Source organism: Charadrius vociferus, unplaced genomic scaffold (assembly GCF_000708025.1).
Source record: "Charadrius vociferus isolate BGI_N301 unplaced genomic scaffold, ASM70802v2 scaffold883, whole genome shotgun sequence".
In the NCBI taxonomy this organism is placed as follows: domain Eukaryota; kingdom Metazoa; phylum Chordata; class Aves; order Charadriiformes; family Charadriidae; genus Charadrius; species Charadrius vociferus.
In genome coordinates, this window is record NW_009647740.1 from 296,087 (window position 1) to 306,439 (window position 10,353).

The window sequence follows — 10,353 nt, forward strand, 5'->3', positions numbered from 1 at the left end:
GGTGGTACTGCAAATCCAATTTTATACAAAGCGTTCAGTAAGTTGTGTTTCTTTTTTTCCCAAGTAGCAGGTATTATAGGCCAGAAAAATTCCAGCGAGCATTTATACAAGTTGGTTTTTGACTTCAAGATTGATCTTGAATGAACCTAATTCTTCAGGTTAAGAAGTTTTCAGGTTTTAGAAACCTGGTTTTACATCACTAATGTCCAGGTTTGAGGATATCAAGAGAAGATCTGGGTAGAGTGTTCTTGATAGGTAAGAGTAGCGTGTGGACTTTGTGACCAAGTATCAAGGGGCAAATGCAGTTGAAACAACTCCATAGGATTATTTCAGTCTTCCTTCTCTTGGGACTAGAAATCTATTTTTAGTTTATTTTACCTAAGTATCAGTAGATGGCATTCTTTATTGCGGCAGGGGAAGGTCATCTCTCTGCAGCTTGTGGTGTTACCTCCTCTGGTTGTAAAAGGAGAGGGTGATAACCCCCAACAAACACCATCTGTGGTGAATGCAAAGGCAGCTTTTTTTAGGCAATCAAGAATACAGATATTTTTTTTTTTCCCCAACTGATCAGTATGTGGCAGTGTCAATGAATTCTGCTTTAGCTCTTCAAAGCAAATAACTCTAGGTATTGTCATCCTCTTTTGGCTCTTTCCATGTAGTGTAGTATGTTTTCCTCCAGTTTGTGAAAATACCTTTTTTTCCTACAAATGGCAGATACTCTTGAAACACATTTCATTGTGCAAATACTGCAGAAAAAGCTGATTATCATTGTACAACCTGAACTTTTTTGGTTTCCTGACAGTTTATCCTACAGCACGGAAGCCTTTATTTTCAGGGAAAGTGATTACTTTTCCATACCCTCCCGATGCCTGGCGGGTTTGCAGGTCAGTTATATAACCGGCGGCAGGAGGAAGGTCACAGCCGCCAGCCAGGTCGGCCATGCTTTCAGTGACACTGAAGTCTGTCATGTCTTAATTTATATATTGAAACTCTCTGCTTTAGGGGATGTTGGGACTTCCGCGTAGTGACCTAAAAAGGCAAAAGTCAGCCTGAGCATGAATTGGTTGTGTAAGTAGTGGGGGGTGGGAGTATGTGGCTTTGTGTTTTATAGGCTTTAGTAATTTGCATACCACATTTCAGTAGGTTTAATAGCTGTACCTTTGGTTACCTCTAGGAAAGGACTGGATTTGATTACCGGCATAAGAACTTAATGATATTTCAGTGTAATACATTTTACTTATTTTTTTTCAGACCTCTCATTTAAATGTGGAGCAAGGTTAGTTTGTGTGCTTCTGTATACTTCTGACTTTAAGTCCTTTGCAATCTAGGTCAACAGGTGAACTGTAATTGCAATGTTCTTCAAACCCTGAAACCTCCATAGATTTTTCAGGTCACCGTTAAGCATTTGCTTTCACTGCTTTGGAGTTTTGTGTGTGTAAATGTTTCTTTATGCAGGAATAAAGGTTTAGTGGAGGTGAAGGATAGACCGGAAAGGACAAGGGAAAAGAGGTCAATATTGCAGTGTTCTGTTTCAAGTAACTCAATGGAGACAGCTGTGGCAAAAGTCTACATGTATATATATAATTTTTGGAACAGTTATGAATCTGAGGGCATACCAATTACTAATGGAGAGATGATAAGAATTAACACATGAGCTTTGTTGGCATTAGTGTAGACAGGAGCTGAGCTACAGTGAACAGAGCTTTTGAAAAATGTAATTTTTTCTGAAATTCTGTACTTTGATTATTTATGTCTTCTTTTTTTTTTAAATTGCATTAGTATTTGAAAGGTTTTTCAAGTCTACATTGGTAAACCTCTGTAGGAAGTAAGAATTTGATAATACTCAGGGTTTGAGAAGTAAATTCAGGTGTCAAACAGTTGCTTATAATCTCTTTGAAAAGTGCTAACGCAACAAGTTCCTTGCGATAAGATGGAACCTGTTCACATCAGAGGTGGAAGGATTTCTTCCAGTTGAACATTGGTCAGGATGTGTCTTGCAAGTCTAATTTCTGTGGTGACAGGCGTGTGATGTCACGTACACCTGAGCTTTTATGTTATGTGTTGCTTCCTCCTGCAACTAAACTAGAGAGGTTTTCTGTGCCTGCTTTGAACTTACTTTATCTCAAGTGTTTCTTGATTTATAGGAAAGCATTTCCTTTCCTGTTCAGTCACATGCATTCCCTTTTTAACATCTCTTAGTATATTTGTGAGTCTTGCACAGCTGTGAAGAGTAATGGCTTCAAATTTCTTGCACTATAAGTTTGATTCCTTTGAGAACACAAACTCATGTCCTTTCAAAATGAAAACCAGAAATGTTGGGTAAAAAAGAAGTCTTTTTAAGTTCAAATGGGGAAATTGTGTAGTATGAATACACGTTCTTATTGATTCTTCAGTGATGGAGATTAAATATCTACAGCACGTGCTACTTAGAAATGACTCCTGTAAGGAAAATTTGTGTTTTTCTATCTGTTGTCTATCCAAAGCGTGGAATCCATGACCTAGGAAATGCTTTACTTTTTGTAGTAAGGAACCTGGAAGTTCAGCACTTGCAGACTTAAATTTTTCTTAATGCCAATATTCCCCTTACCTTGTAGGTAAAGGGTAAAGTGTGCTGCCGTTTAGTGAGAGGGGCAAAGTGGTGATCGAAAGAACAGAAATAGGAGGGCAGCTTCCATCAGAAAGATGAGTAAATAAATAGGTAAATCCTTCATGTAGGTTGCATGTTACAGTTTTGCTATGCACTAAAGATATAGAACACCATGGCAAGCTTTATCTCAGTTTTGCAGTCTGTGCAGTTCTGAATTACTGGAGAAGTGTACAGAGAGTTGTGAGACTTCATTTTATAGAGCAACTGACATTATCAATAGTCAATTATTTGATTTCCAATACATTGGATTAATTGAAGAATGGAGTAAAATTTTTCTTTCCTATGTTTTCTTGTGAGTTTCCTCTGAGTTAAAATTTTTGGCTTGTAACTTCTGTGGCATCGAGTGATTTAATTTTTTTTTAGTACTTTTTCTTCTATTCTTCATATTTCACATTCTTGAGAATAAACAAGCTCATTTTTTCTAGGAGTCTTAAACTAGAAAAAGAGAATAATACAGCTTTTAGCAGAGATTGCCTGCTATTGTTTTCCTTATTCCACTCTCATGGGAGAGGCATGACTCTGCATCTGTAAAACTGACATAGGCATTTAAAATAAAATATTCTACAGAGTAATTTTTCCCGTCCAGGTTTCAGAAGGGTCTTCGATTGGGGAGGAGGTTGCCTTTTGGTTTTGTTCTTTGTTTTCATAAGACTTGCTGGTAGTGAACTCAAGAAGTTGAAACTATCCAAGTCTTAATGAGGGTGATCAAGCAAAGGATGACATCCGAATTATTTGTTTTATTTGGGTTGCCTAGGGATTATTCCTGTGACTTTCAATCATTATTTTTCAGTAGATGGCAGGCTTAATAAAACCTAGTTTACTGTGCTTTATGTGTGTTTCTTTGTAGACAATATAGCTGTTTGCTGTTTACTGCTGTCCCAAATCCTGTAAATGCTTCTTTAAATTACTTTTTGAGTGACTTTCTCATTTTCTTTTCTCCAGCGTACTCTTTAACTGGTACGACCCGAGAACACCTACTAATGTGTAGTTCATGAGAAAGGAAAAAGTTTTAAATTTCTGTGATATTGATAGATCAGTTATCATTGTGGTATACTCTCTCCTTTTGTTTCAAGGCTTTCATAATTTGAGGAGACCTGTGTAAAGATTAGTATTGATCACATAGTCCTGGTGGTTTTCAGTGAGCAGAGTATTTTTTCATTTGATTGAAATTGCCTTTCTGTAAGCTAGTTGCCAATACATTTACTCATGAGAAGTACTTTATTTCAGAGCTAGCGTGTTTTGCTTCCAAACCACGAAGAAAATCATGGGGTTGTGGGGATAATGTGGATCTTCCTCTCTTTACATTTTAAATTTTGGCTTTCTGCTTTCTTTCAAATATAACTCCACCAACCTCTCTTTTTCAGTGCCAACTCTGAAACACTGTTAGTTTGCCAAAGCAAAGTTCTTCAATGCTGCGTTTACTGGAAGTATTATTCCAGTTCTTTACTACTTCCATATGAGACAGCACAATGGAGCTTGCGTTTTTGGCACTGGAGGTCACGCTTTCAAGTTGAACAGTGTTACTAGTGATCAGATGTTGCTCTTGCAGCAACAGCTTTTCTGATATTTTTTTTCCATAATTCTAAGATTATTTTTTTTTCTTCTGCTAGTCCATCTTTCTTCCAGAATCCTACCTTTGCAGCTGCTGCTGTACAGCTTGTCAAGTACAATGGTAAAGTAAAAATAATTTTTAGTTCAGGGTTTTTTTTTGGCTGTATGAGATTTGCAGGAGTAATTATCTCATTATATATGATTTGTTCCCAAATGAAAGCATGGGGGAAATTTCAAAAACTTTTCCACTTGGAGTACCGTATTGTCATCGATTCCAGAGGTGGTTTTTTTTTTCTGCTGAACTTACAAGTTAGAAGAATACCTAAGGTAAAGTAAGCTTTGGAGAGCTTTGGTGCATCTGCTTTGTTTTTCTGCTTTTGTAGTATGAGCTATAGCTGTCAGAATCTTTCTGTTAACCAAAGTTTTGATTAGGATATGGTAATGCTAAGCTTGCCTTTTGTTGGAATGAGTTATTTTCGTTTGGAAGTGTTAGCCTGTTGTGCTTGCCTCTTAATTTTACCTTGAATGAAAGCTTTTGAACTTAGGGTTTGCATAAATTGATCAAAAAACACCTATGCACAAGTCAGTGGGATTGACATTTGAAGCCCTGTAGGCTTATTTCTACAGAGGTAATCTTTATTTTCTTCATAAGGTTAAGATATAGTGCAATGAAAAGTTGCCCTGGTAATCTTGTTTCCTTTGCCATAAGGTTAATGGTCATTAGCAGCAACAGTAAACAGGAAATAAAGTAATTGTCAACGTTACTTCCTGGGTTTGCGTTGATACCTTTATATGTCCCTGCTCCACCGTCCCAGCAGTGTTAAATAGCGTTCACAAAGGTGTTAGCTTTACCTGTCATTCATGAGGGGGTTTTCTTTTATGCAGCGTTAATATTATTTAGAGCTGTAATAAAGGGGTATGTTGGTTAGCTTGGGCTTGGATGGTAGCGCTGAAGCAACCCGTCTGTGCTGTAGCTTGCTGACAGCTGTTGACTCTGGCAGGGGACACGTTGTTCACGAGCTGCTTGGTTTTGACACCTTCCCCTTCTATTTATTCTTTTTTAATCGGCTCCTCTGGTTTTGAACATTGGCTTGGTACTTTTTGAACTCCAAGTGTGTATTAGGTTTCATTTAATCTTTAGCAGCCAGCACTTCTAAATACAACGACGCAGAACCGACCCCGCTTGCCTGTACCTGCTCAAAGCCTTTCTCTGTCCCGGGTAGGAATAAAGTTCGACCCGGCTACGGGAATCCTCTCGGAGCGTCTCTGAAGGGAAGGAGAAATTGGGCTCCTACGACAAGGGTTACATATAACTGGAAAAGTAGGTCATTGTGGCAGGGAGTAGTCCAAACAGCCGCCTGGTTGCTGCAGCAACGACCTACTTTAGGAAACTATTTTTGTTGATTCATATTGAAATGTTCTTCTTACAAACGCTATAAGGAAATGATCAGGTTATGAGACGTGTAGTAATGAAAGCTGCAGACTTGGTAGACTTCCTCCTCTTTTTTCCCCCTCCTTTGGTCTTGCCCCTTGGTGTTGGACGTATGGGGATTAAAGCAAATAAGGTTTGTTTTTCTTCAATTTGACCTCTAGTGGGGAACAACTCTTCTTGCTTGAAGGTTCTGCATAGCAATAATACTTATCAATGGTGATTAGGTTTCCAGACTTCAGAGCCTACAAATGCTCCCCTATCATTTTTGGCTATATAAATAATTTGGAATTTAATAAAAAAATTAAGGATTATTCTTTCTTAGGAGTATCTCTTTTGGGGAATGCTAACAGTTTGTCTGCTTGATATTCAACTGCTCTTCTTTTAACCATTTTGTCTTCAACAAAGTTTATCCACCTTCAGGAAGGTGGGCTTGGTGTCCCTCTGCCCCCCCCCCAAATTGGCAGAGTTCCCTTCTGCATATTCTGTGTTGCTATTAGTGCTGATCCTAGCACAAGCAATCTGGAAAAAATAAAATGATCCTCTACTGGATGATGTTTTCCAGGAGTCTTCCTGTCTTCTTTCAACAGTCAAAGTAGTAAAAAAATCTGACCAGTGTTCAGGAGGTGAATTTTGTTAATTCATTCCCTCCTTCTAAAAGGAATGGGTGCACAGGGAAAATGAGGAAAATATGAGAATACAGTTGTTTTAATGAAGGTTTAATTCTTTGTAAGATAGTTCTTCATCTAAACTACTATCACTTCTGCAGAGATGACTGAGTATCACTACTTATCACTACTTAACATTAGTTATCAGAATGTTCCACTTAACTGTACTACGTAATTTTTCAAGATCAATTTACTTACTTCAAGTGAAGTACTTTCTGTTGGTTCTTGACCCCAGTGTTGGTCCTGACCTTCAGTATTGCAGTTGTGGCAGATGAAGATAGCATGTTTATCTAGAGATTATTTGAATTTTTTTCATCTATTATGTCTTGAGCTATATTTTAGTTTTGTATACCAGGGCTTACGTTACTGAGCTCTGTGCATCTTTTTCGTCAGCTTGAGACTTTGAGATGGAAGGCCTCTGCAGCATGAAGTGAACCATTGCCTCAATTAGTCTACTCGTACACTAAGAAAGTTTGGGAAAAGTAGAGTTTTTCTGGACTTAGCTTAATAAACAAAGCTATATTTCAGTTACTTAGGGGTTTTTATGTTTTAAAAAGTGTTGATTTTTTCTACATGATAATGACTCAAAAACCTGAACACTTTTTGTTCATGTTTGCCTTGTATTCAGATGTGAATGACTAATTTCACTTTTGAAAGACCAGTTCAGAAAAGTTTTAGCCTTCTTGAGTCATAAGAGTAGCAATCAGAAGTTAGGATAACACTGAATGTCTGACCACTGTAAGGTGAGCACCACAGAGATGAAATCCAGTCAATTTTAATTAAGATTTTCAGGAATAGCTTCAGGGTTTTCTTCTGTTTTCCAAACTTCCTACCAATTTCTGTGCTTGCTAGTATATTTCAGCTCTATCCTTAAATCTCTTACCTCGGTTTAAGAGTTTTTTCAGGTATGGGAAGCCAGAGGCGATGGAATTATACCTTGAGGACTCACAAATTTGTACAGTGTAGTTGAGAAATACATTCATTTTACACAGTGTTTCATTTCTGGGAAACTTAAAACTGTGCACAATCTTATTGGCAGTAATTATAACCTTAAAAAGGTCACTTAAATGTAAGGAAAGTAAAAAGGTTTTGTTAAAGTAAATGAGGGGCAGTATAAAATTTGTCCTTCAGAATCAGATTGTAAGACTGTATCTTGTTATAGTACTCTTATCGGGCTTTGTCTTTCAAAGTGAGCCATAGCTGTTACTTTCTCGTGGATAGCTTAAATTGCCGAAAATAACGTGGCTGAATGATTTTATAAAGCAGGCCAGCTATGGTTTAGTTACATCAAGCCTTATGAGCTGCTCATTTAAATAAGAGAACTTGGGTACATGAGAATAAGGAGTTTTAAATTTATTTAAAATGAGCATGTTGCTACTCTCAAGTAATTTAATTTTGTAATTTGCTTTTAGGTCTTTCCACAGCTGTCCCCACTGCAAATATATTTGTTTGCTCTCGGGTTTTTCTTTATGGATCCAACTGTTTTCTCAATGGAAAGAGTAAGCATAGGGAGTTAAAGTCAAATAGTAAGGACTTTGATTTATCAGATTGGAATTGGAGGATTAGAGAAAAATAAACACAGAATACATACGTTAAAGAATGGAGGACACTGGGAGAGAGATTTAGGAAACTGTGAGCCTGTTAGCTTCATACCACGAGAAGGCTGACCTTTGTAACAAGCAAGTAATTTGAGATGTTTGTTGCTAGTTATACGGGAATAGTTTAGATGAATAATAGGTGCCCTTTGAATGTGAAGTTAAGATCCAGATCTTTACAGAACCTAAATACACTATTTGCTGTGAGGTATGGCTCACAAAATAGGAACCACATACAGATTGCTATTTGGGAGATTATGAATGTCTTCTGAATAGGACAAATGTTTTGTGTGTTTCCTTCCTCTGAGGAATGCTAACCTTGAAAAGGTAGTTCAATTGGAGAGATGTTAATGAGGAATGATATGTAAGGGAATGCTAGCTTTGTGTCCAATGTAAGCTAGGTTAGATTCAAATGATTTTGTTGTTCTTAATAAGCAGTATCACTTACTGTAATTGGTATAGTCCCAGTCTGTGTGTGAAATGGTCTTTACTACTTAGCTTCAAAGAATGTGCACCCCAAAGGACTCAGCTTGGAGAGATTACATTTTAAATGTTGCTTTCTCTCAGTTATTGTTCAAAGCCCTTTTATCCCTTGTCAAAGAGCTGAATTTGTTTCTCAAGAACCTCTTTTACATCAACTACAAGTATTTCAGCTGTACGTGGGCTTGGGTTTATCTTGCATTCTTCCTTCATCACAGCTCTGGTTTCATTTGAAAATTATAACAGTAGTAAATATTAGAGGAGAAAAGTCAAGTGACGCACTTCATGGTCTGTGTTTGGTTTTTGTTTTGCATGTGGATCAGCTCTTAGTGAGTTATGAAAGCTGCTGAAGTCCTGAATTGCTCTCTAAAGGAGCTGTTTTTTCTCCACTGGTTGTAGAGCAACCCTGGAGGAGATTAGTTAGCTCCCACAGCCACTTTACTTAAGTATCTAGAGTTGAATAACGTGAACTTTTTCCTGCTCTTGTGTATAAGCTTAAAGGATAATACCCCTATGAAATGTATTACTGTATACCTTTTTAGGATGTGGAAGTTGTATGCAGTATTCGCTGAAACAATGTAATATAATAAGGCATGCCTCTGTGACCTTGATTTGGTAATAGGAAAATATTACTGTGGCTTGCTGCCAAGGATGCGGTAGAGTATACATAACACTTAAATCCTGTCTGAGCTTAATCTTCTTATAGTTTCATAAGAATAAACTGCTCGCGCGAAGACATGTTTGATTGGTGGCAAACAGGAAAATATACTGATAAAATATTAAATATTTGTATATAGATACATCAAATTTGAGATTCTTTTCAGTGTCTCATACTCTGTTTTGGTATTAGATGAAATGCACCTTACTATTCCTGTAGATGCTAGTATGAGGAATATGTTTACTTTCATAATGACCTAACTGAACATACTGCAAAATAGCAGATATGTACGAAAGAAAGGCTCACTCTCTCTTTGCATGAAGAGAAATAAATGTTGCATAACTTATTAATACAATCAGGGTCTAATGCTGTAAACTGTACTCACTCAAAAAAATGTGATGTTATACAGTGTGTAATATTCTTTTATTGAATCTAACTCTACTGAACTCTGAAAGATGAAGGAGGAGTATCTGATAGCAACATTGGGGGAAAAAAAATTGGATGGGAAAATAAAACTAGCAGACATTAGGCTGCTTAAGATAATTCTGATAGACAAAATCTAGGTGGCAATTAAATATCTGTAATGACCTGAATCTCTTGCTTGACAGTGCTTTTCTTTCACTGGAGAGATTGTAATCAATGGCTGGCACGAGGACAGGTGGGTAGATAGAAAATATTTTAAAAGATTGGTTGGAAGTTGATTGGTCATTGGTAAAAATATTAATTAAACTTAGAAATCAAACAAGTTTTAGCACTGTTCTTTTTCACTCCGCTTTTTAAACTTCTTCCTCAGGATGAGGAAGCCTGACTAGATTCCTTTCTTTTGTGTGGTACTGGCTGTGCAGTCTAACACTCTTGCCTAAGGGTTAAATTTGGAATCTGGATCAGTTTGAAAAAAACCAAACAAACAAACCCACACCTGAAACTGAAGTTTCTTGATTCTTCATGGCTAGCAGCACCTTTTTCAGATGTGAATGATGCCTGAAGGAGAAGTCATTGCATTTTAAGTCCCCTCAATTCCCAGCAACTGTCTTCATTTCATACTGGCAAGGGTGGTTCTATGTGATTACAGTTTCTGGTGTTTATTACTCCTAAAAATAACCCCAAACTAGATTTAACAGTAGCCTTAAACAGCGTGTCTGTAAGTGTCCTTCTTACAAGTCTCCTCTTAAATAAAAAGGCTACCTTTTTAACAGACTGCTCCCAACTTCTTCCCTGGAGAAAGTCTTTAATCATGTTAATAGTGCAAACCCAGGAAGGCTGCGTGAAGTAGTACTTTGTTTTATTCATTTTGTCAATGGTTAACTGTGTTAACAATTAGTTAT